The following is a 20,453-nucleotide window of genomic DNA, read 5'->3' as shown; positions in this document are numbered from 1 at the left end:
GCTTTAAGGAGTACGAGTAATCCAAGCTAGGACTTATGAATCAAGAAGGTTTCATCATTAAAAAAAATTACTTCAAGGATCAATTATGGTTATTACGAGGTTACGGAAATGTGTTATCAATTGACTGACGCTTTAGCATCTAAGGACTTCAAAACCTCATTTTCAGAGGGAATTTTAGACTCATCTACAATAGGGTCTAACTAATGATATGTGATTGTTTTAATGCTAAAGAATAATATGAGGATTGGCTCAAACAAGTTTTATAGCCCATGAAAACATAGAGCCTCATGATGAGTTTCTCATGAATGTGAGACTTAATTAGACAGAGTTATTCTCAGACATGTAGACCCTAGGAAAGACATCATAGTTGGCACTTCTAGAGTAGAAGCAGTTTTCAGTTGACTAGATTTGTTCTGGAACGTATCTTCAGATGACGCATTTTATAGTATGACCAGTTTCTTCACTGCACATATGAAGTTTTCCCAGTGACAAAATGGTAAGTTCAAATGTATGTTTTTAGTGGATAAATTCTTAACTTCATGATCGTTTTCACATTTCTCAACTCGGACGTGTAGAAGTGTTGTTGATTTTCAACATCTTAAGTTTCATAGTTATTTATGGAAGGGGTTTTTACACCTCTTTTGGTACTAGTTTTTGCTATGTCAAACGATGACCCTCATTTTGCATCTAGTTTTTTTTTATGAGTCTCCAATTAGTATTGGGTACTCGATTGGATTTTGGTACTATTTCCACCCATAGACTGATGGTCAAATAAAACGTCTGAACCAAATATTGGAAGATATGTTGTGCGCTTGTGCACTAGAGTTTTCAGGGAGTGGACTCTCACTTGCATTTAATGGAATTTGCATATAATAATAGCTATTAGACTGCCACTGGCACTTTGCCATTTGAGGCCCCATATGGAAAGAGTTGCAAGTCCTCTGTGTGTTCGGATAAGGTAGAAGAGAGGAAATTGTTAGGACCTGAATTGGTACAGACCACTAATGAGGCAATATAGAAGATTAGAGCTCGTATGCAAACAGTTTAGAGCAGACAGAAAAGCTATGTCGTGTGAGACATAAGGACCTGGAATTTGAGATTGGTGATATAGTGTTCTTAAGGGTGGCACCTATAAAAGGTATTATGAAGTTTGGCAGGAAAGGGAAGCTGAGTTCGAGGTTCATTGGACCTTTCGAGGTCTTGGAGTGAGTTAGCCCTGTAGCTTACTGTTTGGCATTTCCCCCAGCACTGTCTTTGGTTCATAATGCCTTCCATGTTTTGATGTTAAGGAAGTATGTGACAGACCCATCCCATGTAGTTGACTACGAGCCCTTATAGTTGAATGACAATTTGAGCTACGAGGAGAACCCTATAGAGATCCTTGCCAGAGAGGTAAAAACATTGCACCGCCGAGAGATTGCGCTTGTGAATGTCCTGTGGAAGAATCATCAGTTCAATGAGGCCACTTAGGAGTGATAGAATGAGATGAGGGCCTAGTACTCGGAGCTTTTTCAAGAATGAACTTTCAAGGACGAAAGTTCTTTGAGGAGGGAAGAATGTAACACCCCGCACATTTTTTTCGTAATAATGTAATTTTAGTAACTTTATTATTTGGAATTTCAGTAATTGTTATTAGTTGGAGGGCATTTTTGGAATTTTGGACTTCAAGTATAAGTGCGGGAATTTAATTGTTGGCATGAAATTATTCAATTTGAAATTCAAATTGAAAATTAATGGCAGGAATTAATTTTCTTTTGAAACGGAAAGGAATTTAATAGTATAAAACGGAAAGAAATTAAATGTAATTATATTTACTTCCTTTTTTGTTTTATTATTATTATTATTATTATTGTTTTTTTAAAAAAGTAAAACCCCACCCCCTTTTCTTCCTCACGCTCGTGAGCCCGTCCGACGCTGCCCAAAGCCGCCGCATCAATTTCTTCTTCATGACCTCCATCCATCACTGCCCAAGCGTCGTTCGCTTTTGCCATCACTAGATCTATCGATTTTGGTAAGATTTCTGCCGTTTGGGTTTGTTTTCGATTGATTCTTGAATACTCATTTACTTTTGGCATCAATTGGTTGATACCCATTGTGTTTCAACTTTGGATTCAAGTTTGTAAAGGTATTAAGGTGTTGTTTAGTGAAGTTGGAGTTTGTTTTAGCGAGGTTTGGTAAGATTTATGCTTTGATTACCCTCTTGTGTATTAATTTTGGTTGTTGAGAAATTTTGGTAAAGTCATTTGGAAGTGATTTTTGATGAAGCTACATATGGATAATTTATTTGAGATATTGGTAGTGAAGTATGTATTTGATCCAAGCTTTAATCGTGTAAGCCTAGTTTCAAATTATGATTAGGGGTTGATTCAAGAATTTCATTCAAGATGAAGAAGAGTTTGGTTTGCTAATTATTTGGGCTTAAAATTGGAGGTTTGGAAGGTGAATTCGAATTGGACCACACCTTAGGTAAGGTTATCTGGAAATATTTTGTAATATTTGGGTAGTTTGAATTTGAATCTGAGGTTTCACAATTATTGTTGGATAGAAATTTAATGGTTATATTTGTATGTTAGGGTTGTTACTTCAAACTGCTGTCATCGTTTGGTTGTCTGATTTATTTGTGGATTTTCGATTAAGGTAAGTAATCTTATTACTGGAATTGCCCATGAGCCAGGCATTAGATGTATGCTAGCATGATAAATGAAGGTTATGGCAGAATGACAGCATGAAAGATTGATAGTATAACATGATTAAAGTATGTTCTGTTACGAGATCCTAATTATTTATTTATGCACATAGGCACTTGAATGCTAGTATGAGATGGTATGTGCTTCTATTGTTGTATTTGATATGATGATTTTGAGGTATACATGTATGTTGTAGAACAATGATGTTGAGGTATATGTGTATGTTATAGAGCCATGATGTTGAGGATTATATGTATGTCATACATTCGTACAATGATGACTATGATGTTGAGACTGTGCAAATGTCCTTACTGATTAGTTAGGTGCCTATTAGATTTTGTGTTTCCTTCAGGATTCACCAGTTTGTGTTTCCTTCGGGATTCACTAGTTTGTGTTTCCTTCGGGATTCACCAGTTCGTGTCTCCTTCGAGATTCACCAGTTTGTGTTTCCTTTGGGATTCACCAATTTGTGTTTTCTTCGAGATTTACCAGTTTTTGTCTCCTTCGGGATTCACCAAAGGCAGTGGCCATGCTTAACTACAGTAGGATAAGACTCAGTCTCCTGCTTGTTTCATGTGCATATGTGTCTCATGAGGACTAGAGCAGTTTATATGTTTCATCAAAGGTGGGTATCTAAAGGACATAAATTCCCAGCCTGACTTAAGTAATGGGGTTACTTACTGAGTATTTTATACTCATTCTTTCTCATGTTGTTGTTTCAAGTAAGGGTGGAGATGCATCAGCAATAGACAAGCGGAATTCGTGATCGAGCCACTAGGACTAGTTTTTACGCTTCCGCACCATGAGATTTAGAGTTCTTTTCATGTTTCTCTTAATGTTTAGTTTTGATGTTTGAAACTTATTATTAAGATTTTTTTTTTTCATATGTATTTATTAACCTTTATGATGTATGGGTACTCTACTATTGATTTAGTATTTGAATTTAATGAAAGTCTTTGGAACTTACCTTATTTAATTAGCATTTATTTCGCCATAACTGGGTGTCGTTTTGAGTTCCATGCATGCATGTATTTAGTAACGACCTACCTTAAGTCCTAAGGGGTCGAGTCGTTACAATTATTGTATGCATGTTGCATGATCACAAGGCATGAACGCAACCTAGGGAGTGTTAGCCGAAACCCTTTTCAACCTGTTCACCGCATATTCATCGTATTTCCCATTGCCAACCCTTTTCGAACTCTGTCACATTTATTATTATTTTCATTAATGCAACAACAAACCAACCACCTTATTTATTTTACTGGTTACCGCAAAGTTTTCATAAAAAAATTATCTACGCAAACTATTTTTACAAGTCCCTGTGATCGACCCTGAACTTACTAGGAAACTCAAAGGAAACACTTGGATTCCGCTTGGGAGACTTGAGTGCACAACGCTATCCATCAACACATATCATGCATATTCCACACTTAATAAAATAACGCATCAAGTTTTTGGTGCCATTGTCCCGGACTTCGGCAAAATAGTTGTTAATGGTAATTTTTGTGTATTCTTTACATAACTCTCAATCTTTTGCGAACTACGACCCAAAGATTGAAAGAAAATTTCGAAGGAGACTAAGGAACCGCCAACAGCAACCACAATCTGATAAAGAAGAGATGGCAGAGCAGCCTAGGAATGAAGCACCAAACAACAACTATGTCATTGCAAATCCAATTCTGTTGGCCAACGATCGCAATAGGCCCATTAGGGACTATGTATCGCGAAACCTCTATTATTTCTCTCCGAAAATCATGAGGCCTGCCTTAGACGGAAGTAGATTTGAAATGAAACCAGTTATGCGTCAGATGATCCAGGCTGCAGGTCAATTCGGAGGAAGGCATGGCAAGGATTCGCAAGCCCAACTCTAAAGTTTATTAAAATTTGGAGCACTTTTGTGTTCCCGAATATCTCTGTTGAGGAGGTTCGACTAACGTTGTTCCCATTTTCTCTATGTGATCAAGCTAGAAAATGGGTGTATTCACTCGAACCAGGAGAGATCACTTCTTGGGAGCAGGTGGTGGAGAAGTTTATGAAGAAGTATTTCCCCCTACCGAGAACGCGAGACGAAGAAAGCTTATTACTAATTTTGAAAAAGACATGGACGAATCGCTCAGCGATGCCTGGGCGAGGTTTAAAAGGTTGGTCTGAGATTGTCCGCATAATGGGCTGTCAGACTGCCTTCAAATGAAAATTTTCTACCACAGTTTGAATCCTGCTTCGTAGACTACTGCCAATGCGGCAGTAGCTGGTGGTCTACTTGACAAGACTTATGATGAGGCGAAGAATATCCTGGATCACATCTCCAAGAATCATGAAGACTGGAGGGAGAGCGACCAAAGATTAAGACTCAACGATTCTGACGCAAATAACGGTGCTATTGTTTCATTGCAAAACCAAATGACTGCAATGATGAATTTGATTCAAGGAATGACGATCAGCAGCCCAACATCATAAGGTGGGCAAATCAACGCAATAAGTCAAAACACCGCAAGGTGTGCGACTTGGGTGATGGGCATGCGATGGAGGATTGTCCACAAAACCCTTTTTCCAACACCTACAACTCTGGGTGGAAAAACCACCCAAACTTTGCTTAGAAGAATCCACAACAAAACTTTCAATCTATGGCACAAAAAGAAGGGCCACCAGGGTTCTTTCAACGCAGAAATGGTTAATAGAGCAACCAAGTAAGTAGCTCACAACAACCACCGCAATCTTCTTCCCTAGAAGGCCTATTGAAGCAATATATAGAGAAACATGAGGCAATGCTCCAAAGTCCGGCTACGTCCATACACAACCTTGAATTGCAAATGGGCCAGATTTCAAATGAGCTCAAAAATAGACTGCAAGGGGCGCTGCCAAGTTCAATCGAGCTTCCATGCAACCCAGGGGGTTCAAGTAAGGAGCAATGTTAGGTTGTGACATTACGTAGTGGAAAGATGGTGGAGGGAGAAAAGAAGGATCAGAACAGATCAACATCCATTGAAGCTGAACCTGCGATTGCGACAATGCAAGAAGGAGAAAAAGAAAATGAAGCAGTAGAACCTGAGGTTGCGACAACCTCAAAGTCAAATGAAACAGGAATCGTGAAAGTCTAATTACCACCCTTCCCTCAGAGGCTAAAGAAGAAGAAAAATGAAGAGGTACAGTACCACTGCTTCCTATCTATGTTAAAGCAATTACATGTTAACATTCCTTTCAGTGAAGCGATTGAGGAAATGTCTGCCTATGCCAAGTTTCTAAATGACATGGTAACCAAGAAAAGAAAATTTTCCACGATGGCATTAACATAAAGTTCCAAATCTATTATCCCACCAAGGATGAGCGATCCTGGGAGCTTCACTATTCACTCTATATTGGGCAAGCCTTGTGTGACTTGGGGGCCAGCATAAATTTGATGTTGCTGTCAATCTTTCGACAACTAAATTTGGGACAACTTGTGCCCACATCCATGACTCTCCAACTGGCCGACAAGTCTCTGGTTCATCCAAAGTGTAAGGTGAAGGACGTGCTTATCACAATTGATAAATTTATTTTGCCAGTTGACTTCATCATCCTAGATTATGAGGCTAAAAAAAATGTGCTCATCATTTTGGGGCGACCTTTCCTATCAACAGGTCGTGCTCAAATTGATGTGCACAAGGGCGAGATCACTTTGAGCATAAACGGACAGAAACTCAAATTTAATATAATTCGTGCCATGAAATTTCCTGATGAGAAAGACCAGCAAAATTCGGAAGATGACTTGAATTTGATTAAAGAAGAAAACTATGATGAAGAGTATGAAGAAGAGGATGCCGATGCATCCGTAGCTGCCTACAATGTGATCGTAGGAAAAGCAAACAAAGAAGAAGGATTGATCGCAACGCAAGAAGAAGAGCCAAAGGAAGTAAGAAAAATAATGCAACCTTCTCTCGTGGAGCCACCAACCCTTGAACTAAAAACTCTACCAATACATTTGAAGTTCGCATTTCTGGGGAAGAATGAGAAGCTGCCAGTAATAATTTCCTCTGCACTCAACACAGATCAAGAGAATGCATTGATGGGCATTCTAAAAAAGCATGTGCGAGCAATCGGTTGGACACTCGCTGATATTAGAGGAATTAGCCCCGCGTACTGCATGCACCACATTCATCTTGAGGACGACCACAAAGCAACCATTGAGAATCAACGCAGAATTAATCCTGCGATGAAAGAGGTCATCAAAAAGGAGATTATCAAGTGCCTAGATACGGGCATTATCTATCCCATTGTAGATAGCACATGGGTCAAACCCGTGCAATGTATGCCAAAGAAGGGTGGAATGACGGTAGTCCCCAATGAGAATAATGAATTAATACCGCAGAGGACCATCACTGGATGGCGCATCTGTATGGACTACCGCAAATTGAATGCGGCCACAGAGAAGGATCACTTCCCTCTGCCATTCATCGATCAAATGCTGGATAGATTGACAGGGAATGATTTTTACTGTTTCTTGGATGGATACGCCGGGTACAACCAGATCATGATAGCTCCTGAAGACCAAGACAAGACCACATTCACCTGTCCATATGGGACTCGCTTTCCGTCGCATGCCATTCGGCCTCTGTAATGTGCCAATCACGTTCCAGAGGTGCATGATGGCAATCTTTTCAGATTATCTCGAGAACTCATTAGAAATATTTATGGATGACTTCTCCGTTTATGGGAACACTTATGAAGTCTGCTGGCCAATTTGGAGAAAATTCTGAAAATATGTGAAGAGACGAACTTGGTGCTTAATTGGGAAAAATGTCACTTCATGGTGACAGAAGGTATAGTGTTGGGACACAAGGTCTCTCAAAAAGTGTTGGAGGTGGACAAAGCAAAGATTGACGAAATTGAAAAAGCCTCGTACGTGAAGGCAGTACGAAGCTTCCTGGGCATGCTGGATTCTACAAACGATTCGTTAAAGACTTTTCTAAGATAGCAAGACCATTGAGTGCGTTACTAGAGGTAGACAAAAAGTTTTAATTTGACAACCATTGCCTCAACACATTTCAAATTTTAAAGGATGCACTGATTACCACACCCGTCTTAATTGCACCGAATTGGACACTGTCGTTCTAAGTGATGTGCGATGCAAGCAGGTATGCTATGGGAGCTGCATTAGCGCAAAAGAAGAAAACAATTTTGCACCCCATCGCATATACGAGTAAAACCCTAAACCCTGCTCAACTTAATTATACCACCACCGAAAAAGAGCTTTTGGTTGTGATTTTTGCGTTGGAAAAATTCTAGGTATACCTGTTGGGAACCAAGGTACTCATTCATACTGATCACTCGGAAATCAAATATTTGATGACAAAGAAGGACGCAAAGCTGAGATTGATCAGATGGGTTCTTCTCCTTCAAGAATTTGATATCGAGATAATTGATCGAAAGGGGATAGAGAATCAAGTTGCGGATCACTTGTCCATACTGGAGAATCCTGAGGTTGACCGCAATGAATCTAAAGTGAGTGTCGTGTTCCCGGATGAGCAGCTGTTTCGCATAGAAGAACTGCCATGGTATGTGGACATCGTTAACTAGTTGGTATGTGAACAATTTCCTGAAGATTACACCTACCATCAACGGAAGAAGCTCAAGAATGAATGCAGACACTACTATTGGGATGAGTCGAATCTATATAAAAGAGGTGTAGACCAAATCATTCGATTATGCGTACCAGATGCTGCTCAACAATGCATATTGTCACAGTGCCATGATTCACCTTATGGAGGGCACTTTGGAGGACAACGTACTGTAGCCAAAGTTTTACAAAGTGGATTCTTCTGGCCTTCGTTATTTAAGGATGCTGCTAACTACACAATGAAATGTGATCGGTACCAGCACACTAGCAACATTTCATGGAAAAACGCAATGCCGATGAATACTATCTTGGAGCTGGAACTATTTAACAAATGAGGGATTGATTTCATGGGACCATTCTCTCCTTCAAACGGTAAACACTATATTTTATTAGCCGTTGACTATGTCTCCAAGTTGGTAGAGACAATTTCATGTGCCGCAAGTGATGCGGCAGTAGTCTCCCAGTTTCTGAAGAAAAATATTTTCACGCGTTTTGGCACTCCCCATGCCATGATAAGTGATGAAGGATCACACTTATTCAACCACAGTATTAAGAAGTTGTAACGCAAGTACAACATCCTCTACAAAATGGCCACCACATACCATCCAAAAACAAATGGCCAAGCTAAAGTGTCCAATCGGGAAATTAAATCGATACTTGAGAAGGTAGTCAAACCTTCACGAAAGGATTGGGTAATGAAGCTTGATGATGCGTTATGGGCATATCATACCGCATTTAAAACACCTATAGGCATGTTCCCCTATGCATTGGTATTCAGCAAAGGATGTCACTTGCCCTTGGAGCTGGAATATAAGGCAATGTGGGTGGTCAAGAAACTGAATTTCGATTTAAAGAAAGCAGAAGAAGCACGAAAAATGAAATTGGTCGAGCTAGAAGAATGGAGGAACAACGCATATCAAAATGTGAAAATTTATAAGGAGCGCACCAAGCACTGGCATGATCAACGCATATGCGGTAAGAACCTCCAAGTCAGACAAAAAGTCTTGCTTTTCAATTCACGTTTGCAACTCTTCCCGGGAAAGCTAAAGTCTTGTTGGTCTGGACCATCCATAATTCGACAAGTACTTCTGCATGGCGCGGTGGAATTATCAAATGACGATGGTACCAATTTATTCAAAGTCAATGGGCAGTGAGTAAAGGTATACCATGGAGAAGACTGACATCGCCAAGTCGACTCCATGGAACTAAGAAACTTTGAATAAAGAAGGGAGTAGGTGGTCCCTGCGTTGTCACATGATCACAATTTCTCAGCGACGCAAGTTTTGGAAAACTTCAACTCTTCAACTTTTTTCTCCACTACTCAGAATCTTCACTATCTTTTAGCTATCTTTTCATTTTTTAGTTCTATTTCTACAAAAAAAAAATATAATAATAATTTTAATTTGTGTTACAATTTTTCTTTTGTTTCAAATAATTTGACCCTCTCTTTGTTTTTCTTACAACAATCAAGGCGCTGGATTGCGGCGATGTTACGCGAAGAAGCATCATCTTATTGCATCACTGCAACCCATAGAAGAAAGATCGCCGTAAGGATGGATGTGTCAACACAATGCAGGCGACAGCGCAAAATTTGGGGGTGTACTCTTCCTTATCTTTATTTCAAATTTTGCGCTAACACATTGCATTTCGCTTTTCGAATTTTTATCACCGCATCCTTCTTGATTACGGCAATCATTTAACAAGTAGATAAATTTAGTAGTTTACCGCATTCTGTTTCTTTACCAAGTAAGATTTCAATGATGAAAAATATGCTTATATTTATTTCGTATATATTAGAGTTAACTTAATCTTAAGATAGTCGCCTCATAAAATATTTCTAGAAGTTAAGGGTTTGCTAGCTTTCTTTCAAACTCTCTTTACAATGCATTCTAGAACATCACATAACTTATTTTAATTTTTTGGGAATGGGGACATTGCCGCATTTTAAATTTGGGGGTGAGGTCTTTACTTTTCGACCTTGCTATTTTCGGTTCTACAAAAAAAAAACATTTTTTAAGAATAACAACTCCACTATCAACGCAAGAGGAACCCATGTTGATAAGAGTTAAGTTGTGAAAGGCACTTACCCGTAGTTAGATGTCCACATGATACACATGGGGGCAAGCCAAAACGAAAGTAAGTTACCATGATCAACGAATAAATCAATGACCGCAACTCCAATGCCAAATCAGTATGAGTTTAGTCTGAGAAAGAATGCATTGCTCGTAGTTAGATGTCCGCATGACACCCGTGGGGACAAGCCAAAACGAAGGCAAGGTACTCGGATCAGGTCAAGGTCAGAAAAAAATATATATATAACAATGAAGAAATTTTTTGTACAAGGATAAATCTTTTGTCACCCTGGTAGAAAATTTTCTTTTTGAAATAAATCACGCGATGTTCCAAGAATTTAGTAAAATCCTTTTGAAAGTTAAACTTGCAGTTCCTAGGTCTTAGAAATATTTTAACAGTCGACTTGAATAAGACTTACGAAAATTCTAGTATATAGGATTTGAATGAAGAATCCTTGAGATATCTATGAAATGAACTTTGCGGCTAACTTGCTAAAGGAATCTTTAGCTTATGCTTGAGGAGAAGCATTGTTTAAATTTGGGGGTGTGATAACAGGCAGAAATGCACGTTATCATAGTACTAAGTTCATAAATAATGTTGGATTTCGTTGATAGAATATGTTAAAATTGCTTCCATTAAGCATAAACTCTACATATTTCAGTCGCATGCGTCCAACGCATTATGGCAGTTGATCTCTCTATTTTTGTGCAGAATAATGCGTTAACGCAATGTAAAGAATGCGATCATAGGAATACATCGATTGAGTGCAACTTCACTGCAAGACTTTGCGTTGATCGTGCTCGCAAATATCCACCCAAGAAGAATCACCGCAACATGGTAGGCGCATCCAGACGAAAGGACAATTAAGATCGATGGGATAGAAAGCTGACAACAGTCGGATCCAAATTAAGTTGACAGCCGATAACGGTCACAAAGTACATCCAGCTTTATCAGTGACAACTATCCGACGCATCAGTCAGGAATTAAAGTTGTCCCATCTGTACAACCAGGAGAGAGAAGCCACCTTTCACCTTTGATGCCCTATAAATACCAAGTGCATTCTTCAAAAAAGGGGTTAACCAGTCGATTACTTCATCACTTTACAAGTTCACACCTCTGTTCATAGTTTTCTTTTCCATTTCATTTCACGGTGGAGCTAGAAAAGAGTGGTGACGCCGGAGATCATCCAAGGAAGCTCGAGAGAGGACCTTGGGGCATAACAGAAGAGAGCGGCTTGACTCTCGCGAAAGCGTGAATATCTTTAGAGCACGAGTAGAACAGTGTAACAACTCGTGGCAAGAAATTGCTCCAGGCTCTTTACTATACTTGCATTATTATTATGTACTTCATCTTTTACCTATTTAATGGAAGTTATATTTCTACATCTACTTACTCTCTTAGTAGCATGAGTAGCTAAACTAGTTGAATGGGTTGAGAGGATCTAAGCTAACATGATATAGGAAGTTCATTGCTTGCGATTGTCTTGTTTCATGTTGTGTGAAACATCCCTTTAGAGTTGCTCAAGAGAGAATCTAAAGAAAGTACCTAATGTCTCGAAAGAGCTAGGTTAGAATCTGACTTGAAAGAGAAAGATTAGGCCTGCAGAAACAAGAAATAGGGATTGATGATATAAAGTGCTCATAGTGATGCGATACTACTTCTAGATATGCGTTAATTATGGGTATTCATGTAGTATGCCATGCGTTGTCACAAGTTTCCTTACGATGGAACCAAGTGTAATTCCACCGCAAGTTTCTCAGTGTGATCCGAGGTCGAACACGGGAACTGGTCTAGGTTATTGCGGTACGTTCATGATATATGCGACCAGGTTTTCAATCTTTAAAAATGAGTTTGTATAAATATATAAATTGCAATAAAATAAAGGAAAGCAGTAAAAATGCGATAAAAACATAAAAATACAGTAAACCTAAGCTAGATGATACAAGATACAGACTTTGTGTACAAGATGTTTGGATTAAGGCTGGCTGTGAAAGTTATGCAAAGACATGAGATGCGGCGACAAGTCTTATGAACAAAATAGAAAAAGAAAGACAAATAATACAAACAATGCAAGTTCTTAATTGGAATGAAGATACAAATACTGTTCCGCTCTTTCCTTGGCGTACACCTCTCACTGATCAGTCGTGCTCCCACATGTCTGTGGTGAAATAGAGACTAACGTAATGAACGCAAGGTTGCTTCCATGTCTAGAAGTACTACTCGCTTTAGTTAATGCATTCTTCTGACCTTCTCTCGATAGATTAGAATGACACCTTCACTTCTGCTCTCATAGGTGAATATGCCGTCTAGCATGCTTTAGCTAAACGTATTTTATATCTTTAATACAGATTAAGTTCTTAGTGATTCATATTGCTCATCAGGGGTTCAAGAGACCACCATGAAGAAAGTGATGGATGGGTGAACGGAAATAGACAGAAAATGGTAACTGGAATCTATTGAAACATTTAATATTTCTACTAAGAATTTGATACATGGTGTGTGAATGAAAAGATAAAGAAAACATGAAATACGCAATGAAAGAGAGATAGAATAGATACAAACAAGTGCTAATGTCTTGGCACAGATTTAATGGAGATCTGCTTGCCGGATAGAATGGATTTGATGGTAGAAAGAGCTTCCCTCTCAGGCTTGCTCTTACGGTAGCAGGGATCTTTGCACAGAGCTTCTAATCGAGTGTATGGCAGGTTGGATCTGAGATTCACCTCTCGGCCTTATCTCGTCTTCTTCCCAGATTTCTTCTCTTAAGCACTCAACTCAGCCTTTTCTCTACAATCTAGCATCACTTAGCCCCGTATCAAGTAGCATATCTTTTCTTTGAAATCAATGGGGTATTTATAGGTGCAGATCTTTGACTCCATCCTTGTGGTCCCAACTCATGGTTATGGTAATTCCGAAGATGGAGGGATATTATTTCTTCTGTTATGTAATCAGACGGTCAATCCTGCACAACCGTTAGTTGTACAGGTCTCTCAATCCTCCGCTTTTGTGTTGCTCAGCTGCATCTTTCGATCATAGGTTCGCATGTGATGTTTGTTTTTATTACCGCATGCAGTTGAAGCACAACTTTTGGATCGACTATCGCATTGTGCCATCATTGCTGTAATCGTCTCTTCATTGTTGATTGACGAGCACAATGTGACAGAGAAGCGTTGATTAGTCTCTCATGAGCCTTGAGTACAAGCAGTGACTTGGTCTCCTACAAAACAGAGTAAAGTTTGGCTTGTCTTCCATCTTTTTGGTGTTAGTGGGTATAATCACAAACATTTATAATTATTGCAATACTAAGCTAATTTTCATACAATTGATGTATAATTACTAACTTTTTGCCGCAATATCTAGATAAGGTGGCATGAATAACTTTACAAGTTATCACACCCCCAAATTTAGATATATGTTTGTCCTCAAGCAAATCTTCTACTAAGGCAATCATGCTCCATTCCTATCCTATATTTCTGTGATGACTGGTTGCTCCAAATGTTACACTTAGGCATATTACTTGACATCGCACTTTCCTTCTATCCTTGCTAATTCTTAGCAAGCTCTACTTTATCCTTCTTTGTAACAAAATTCTGCTCAAAGACAATTTTCTAGTTTTCAAAATAGAATGTTTATCTCTTCTTTATCAAAACAACTTGATGTATCTATATGCGATGAGCAAAACTTTGCGTCATTTATTCACTTAGAGACAGTTGATCATGGTTACACTCTTTGTTTTGGCTTATCCCCATTGGTGCCATGCGAACATCCAACTACAGTTGTGTGCCAGTTTCAACTTTAACTCATGATAATCAGAGGAGTTGTCACTTGCACTCTTTTTATTTTTCTTTTTGTTTATACTACGTTGTTCTTGGAAACCCATCTTCGTTTTGGCTTGCTCCTACGGGTGTCATACGAACATCCAACTACGAGCAGACTCTTTTCATAACTAAACTCTTATCAGGTTGGGAACAGTTTTGAAATTTTCCTTTGCACTGACATTGGAGTTTTGCAAAACATATTAAATATATTTATTTATTTATATTTATTTTTTTAAAATGGAAAATGGATGCATTTTCTTAAATACTGCATATTCTTGATATTATCTGCTCAAACCTTCCTCACCCACAAATTTAAAGATGACAAGGTCTTCATTGTGTTGTTTGGGTAGACTAGACAAGCACTTAAAAGAAAATTTCAAAAAGAAGGTTTGAGCAGATCTTTGAAAGATAAAAGGTAAAGTACTGCTAAACTAAGAGTTAACTAAGTATTAGTCAGAATTTACTAAGTATGGGAAATGTTTCTAAGTGTAAACATATAATACATCATAGCAATGCAATGAAGATCATAAAATAAAAGATTAAGAATGTCACAAAAATTAACAAAGGAAGATAAAGAATGAGGCACAAACAAAAAGTAGAGTAAATATATACTCTGATCGTATTGACTATTAACAAAGTATACAAATATATTACAAATGAACACATTACAAAAAGTTTTCTATTTCCTACACAAGAGTCAAAGAATTTGATTAACTTACAAATAATAAAAGAATTGAATACAAATAATGAATGGTCGCATAAAAAAAAACAAACTCAAATTGGAAGAAAGAGTAAACATTAAGGCTGAGGAGTAGGGGAATCCGGTGGGGGATGTTGAGGTGGCGCAACGAAAGCGTCATCAAATAGTAAGTGCTGCCTCAGATGCGGAGGCACCATCAGACCATGCAGATAGGCGATAAGAAAGTTGAAATACTCTTGATTGCACTTCGCTATCTGCCTTTGGTTTAGGAAGATTCTATGCATACTACGCTGGATATTGATAAGTGCTTCCCTTGAAGTCGCAGAACTGCGTTAAATCTCATCAATGCGCTCTATTGCTACCTCAAATCGATGATTGAAGAAGTGATGCTGCTGAGAGACAAGCTCTTGCTGTTGAGAGAAGAGGGCTCTCATTTCAGCTAACTCAGCAGCCAGGGAGGTGGAAGATGGTTGTGCCTGCGATGTCTCGCCAGCACCGTTTTGGGGTTGGGCAGATGTGCCTTCACCCAAATCATGTGGGTCATCAACTTGCGGCGGTGGGATGGTGGTGTGTGGTGATGAAGTTGTTGGTGAAGGTGGGGTTGCTGGGTGAGTAACAAGAGAGTTGGGGACAAGAGGAAGGTTTGTAAAAGGTTCATGTAAAAGGAAAGAGGGTTGCGCTGGCGGGCTCGAAGGGCTTGGAGATCGGATAACTAAAGGAAGAGGGTTTATGGGCTTTGGATCTTGCGCTGGTGACTCATGAACCCTTTCTTTTTCCTTATCTTCTCTTTGTCTTCTTTTTGGTCTGGTTCCTGCGGTGCATTCAAATCGATCGCAGGTCTCTTTGCTGGCAGTTTGGGGCAATGCGGGAAATCCTTGAGAAGCATCCTCAGAATTTTGATATTAATGAGGTCGTGGACTTCTAGCATGGGCTCCTCATCAATGCCTACACCCACAGTTACGCATAAACTTGAGACGATCTACGGCAAGAAGTACTGCCCCTGTATATGCCCCACTAATGCTCTGATCTGCCCTGCGATCAACCGCCCCAAATTGATAGGAATGCCACGAGCAATACAGTATGCGGCCATTACCCGATCCCTTGATACAGTTTTTTCGTGCGTTGTTGGGATCGGCCGCTTCTTGACCAGATAAACCCAGAGCCTTCCTTTCGGTAGCAAAGACTTGGACTCTAAGGTGTGGATGCCTTTAGGTGAGACCGATCATCTTATGCAATGATGCAAAATGCATGAAAGTAAGGTGACCGCATACAATGGTATCCTATCTCTAGGATGCATGCGATGCGTTAATAACAAATAGTGCTCATTCCTAAGTGCCTATCTCTTGTATTATGAGTTCTAATCTAGCTCTCCCGAGCCTAGATTCTGACCTGACCTTTCCAAGCCTAGATCCTGTCCTTAGACTACCCTCCCGAGTATCCCTAATGGACGAATGAAGCATACATAATACACGATAATCGCATAAACTTCGCTAACCTAAGATTGTTACTATCCCTAGTGAACAATGTATACCTTGCTTAATGCATCCAACCACTTACCCTCTTGGGCAGTTGATTGTTGCTGACTTCACTCATAGACAAGCAATGTGATAGCCCATAGACAGGCGTTGCAGCAACTTCACACTAAGCAAATAAGATTACTCATATACTCAAACAATGCACACCTCTCGGTGGGTTGCTTCATGCTTCATATTCCTAATCCACATGACTAAGTATGCAATACCCAAGCATTCCCACTAAGTGTTGCAATGAAAGTAAATATGCTAAGCAAGAAGATGGAGATTGAGTCGAAAGAATAGAGAAATGCATTGAAAACACATTGTATTAATTTCTTAATTCAAAATGTCATACAATACAATATAGGAAAAGAAAGGAAAAAGAAATGACCGGTTGGAAGCAAAACTTTGCTTCCAGTGGATGTGCGTCAAGGCTGCCGGTGGTGCCATGGATGGATGGAGGAGCTGACTCTCTCAAGATTTAGCTCTAGTCGAAGGCTCCGGTTGTTACTCGGAATGGAAGAAGGAGGTGAAGAACTCTCAGCCATCTTCTCACGCAATTTGTCTAGATCGCGGGAAAAGTTCTCGGTTCACAAGGATCTTCCCTCAGATAACTTGAATTTTAGCTCATCGGCTTCTATTTATACAGCTTGGTCACCGATAACATTAATTGGACTGCTCTAAGTCTGACGTTCTGCGCGTTGGTCCTTTTCTGAACCTCTGCCACCAACGGCGTGGTAAGTGAAATGTCAACATCATCTTTTGGATTTTCTCGAGGTAGATACATTGATGCGTTCATTCCACCTACCTTGTAAATCCCATTAGTTTGCATTTTCGTGTAGCCGCAATCATTCAATGGTCGCATTCGCTTAATATCGCAACTCTACATGATGACAATAATCGCTTTACGAGCGCAATTCCTATGCGATGAACGCATGTCTGATCACTGTAACATCCATGCATTGATATAATGTGTTTGCCTTGCGATGGAGTGTTTCTCCACATGCGGTCGTCTATGTGGTGGTCCGGTTTCCACGTTTGTGTTCATTTCCTGCATTAGCTACAAAAATAGAACATTGAATGCACAATTAATGCAAGATAACGGGTTAGCTAAGATTCGTTATGTTGATCAATGAAAACATATATTCTCATGAATTTCTATCATGATCGATGCATATTCTGCCTAACAACCTTCATAATTCTAAGTAAAAGGCCTAAGATGACATGCAGAGTTCGAGAGGTGAATTGAAGATGAATTTGATCCCAAGGCTTACAAGTTGTTGGCGAAGGTGGGCTATGACTTCACAACTCACACTGACTTCAAGACTTTGAAGATTTATGAGCAACCCTGACTCTCGCCAACCCAAAAGAAGCTTTTGAAAGAGGGACACGTTATACCCACGTCGAGGGCGGGACTTGGATATGACCATCAAAGCCCGTTCGCATAATCAGATAGGCGAAGGGGAAAGTGGCCAACAATAGAAGGAAAACCCCACACTCCCATTCTTGATCGCCTGAAGCATGAGAGGGTTGAAGATCCCCTCGAAAAATATGTCCTTGGTAAAACAAATGAGAAGGGAAAAACCCCCTGAAATGACTATGAGAAAAAGGGGGCCGATACCCCAAGCGTCCATCTAGCGACAAATCGACCTTAAAAACTATAACGTGATTTATATGTATGATATTAAATACTCATGATGATGCGATACTACTGCTATTTATACGTTAATAAGAGATGCTCAAGTAGTATGCCCTGCGTTGTCACAAGTTTCCTTACGATGGAACCAAGTGTAATTCCACTGCAAGTTTCTCGATGTGATCTGAGGTTGAACACGGGGAAGTGGTACCGGTTATTGTGGTATGTTCATGGTATATGCGACCGGGTTTTTCAATTCTTTATAAAAGTTTGTACAATATGTAGATTACAATAAAATAAAGGAAAGCAGTAGAATGCGATAAAACATGGAAATACAATAAACCTAAACTAGATGTAACAAGATACAGGCTTTATGTGCAAGATACTAGGATTAAGGCTGGCTGTGAAGATTGTGCAAAGACGTGGGATGCGACGACAAGTCTTGTGAGCAGATTAGAAAGAGAAAGATAAGTATTACAAACAACGCAAGTTCTTAATTGAATTAAAGGTATAAATATTGTTCCGCTATTCTCTTGGCGTACACCTCTCAGTGGTCGGCCGCGTTTCCCACATGTTTGTGGTGAAACAGAGTCTAACGTAATGAACACAAGGTTGTTTCCATATCTGGAAGTACTACACACTTTAGTTAACGCACTCTTCTGACCTTCTCTCGATAGATCAGAATGACATCTTCACTTCTGCTCTCACAGGTGAAGATGTCGTCTAGCATGCTTTAGCTAAACGTATTTTATAACTTTAATACATATTAAGTTCTTGGTGATTCATATTTCTCATCAAGGGATTAAGAAAACATCATGAAGAAAGTGACTAATGGGTGAACGGGAACAGACAGAGAATGGTAAACGAAATCTATCGAAACATTCAATATTTCTACTAATTGTTTGATATATGATGTGTGAATGAAGAGATAAAGAAAATATAGAATACAATGAAAGAGAGATAGAACAGATACAATCTGGTGCCAATGTCTTGGCATAGATTCGATGGAGATCTGCTTGCTGGATAGGATGGTTTCGATGGTAGGAAGAGCTTCCCTCTCAAGCTTGCTCCACCGGTAGCAGGGGTCTCTGCACAGAGCTTCGAACAGGTATGCAGCTATTCGAATCTGAGATTTACCTCTCGGCCTTATCTCTTTCTCTTCCCCGATTTCTTCTTTTTAGCATTCAGCTCAGCCTTTTTCTCTCTAAAATCTTACAGCACTTAGCCAAGTATCAAATAGCATATTTTTCTCTGAAATCGTTGGGGTATTTATAGGAGCAGATCCTTTGACTCCGGCCTTGTGGTCCCCACTTTTGTTATGGAAATTTCGAAGATGGAGGGATATTATTCCTTTTGTTATGCAATCGGACCGTTAAATCTGCACAACGGTTAGTTGTACACGTGTCTCAATCCTCCGCCTTTGCGTTGCTCAGCTGCATCTTTTGATCATAGCGAAGCATAACTCTAGACCGACTGTCGCATTGCGCCATTACTTCGGTAACCGTCTCTTCATGGTTGATCGACGGGCACAATGTGACAGAGATGCGTTGATTAGTTTCTCATGAGCCTTGAGCGCAAGTGGTGACTTGGTCTGCTACAAAACAGAGTAAAGTTTGGCTTGTCCTCCATCTTTTTGGCGTTAGTGGGTGTAATTGCAAACATTTATAATTATTGTGATACTAGGTTAATTTTCATATAATTGGCGCATAATTACTAACTTTTAACCGCAATATCTAGATAAGGTGGCATAAAAAACTTGTTTTTCTACAAGTTATCAAAAACGCTGAAGGGTAGAGAGGCAAGAAGTGATGGATAAATCCGTAGTACCATCCCCTCACGCATGAAGAGAAAGACCTTCATTACTCTAAACACAAGTGAGGGCTTGCTCAAAGTAAAGAGGCGTAACATCGTTTTCACCAATTCTCATAACTGAAATTTAGATTAGGAGGAAGGCGAAACTTCATGCCACCACATCACCATCACAGAAGAATCCGAAGATGGTATGACCGAAGAGGAAGTGGAGGACACTCCGCAACGTCAAGAGCACGATGGTCAATCCACGGTGGACGAACTAAAAGACGTGAATCTGGGCATAGTAGAAGAACCGCTGATGACATGCAGAAATGCATGTCATCTTAGGCCTTTTACTTACAATTATGAAGGTTGTTAGGCAGAATATGTGTCGATCATGATAGGAATTCACGAGAATATGAGTTTGCATCGATTAGCATGTTGAAACTCAGCTAACCCATTATTTTACGTTAATTATGCGTTTAATGTTCTATCTTTGTAGCTAATTTAGGAAATGAACGCAAATGTGGAAATCGAACCACCACATAGACGACCGCATGCGGAGAAGCTCTCCATCGTAAGGTAAACGCATCAATCAATGCATGGGTGTTGCGGTGATCAGCCACATGCGTCCATCGCAT

Source organism: Benincasa hispida, chromosome 3, assembly GCF_027475165.1.
Source record: "Benincasa hispida cultivar pf3 chromosome 3, pf3_genome.v1.1, whole genome shotgun sequence".
Taxonomy (NCBI): domain Eukaryota; kingdom Viridiplantae; phylum Streptophyta; class Magnoliopsida; order Cucurbitales; family Cucurbitaceae; genus Benincasa; species Benincasa hispida.
Note: the sequence above shows the minus strand (reverse complement) of the source record.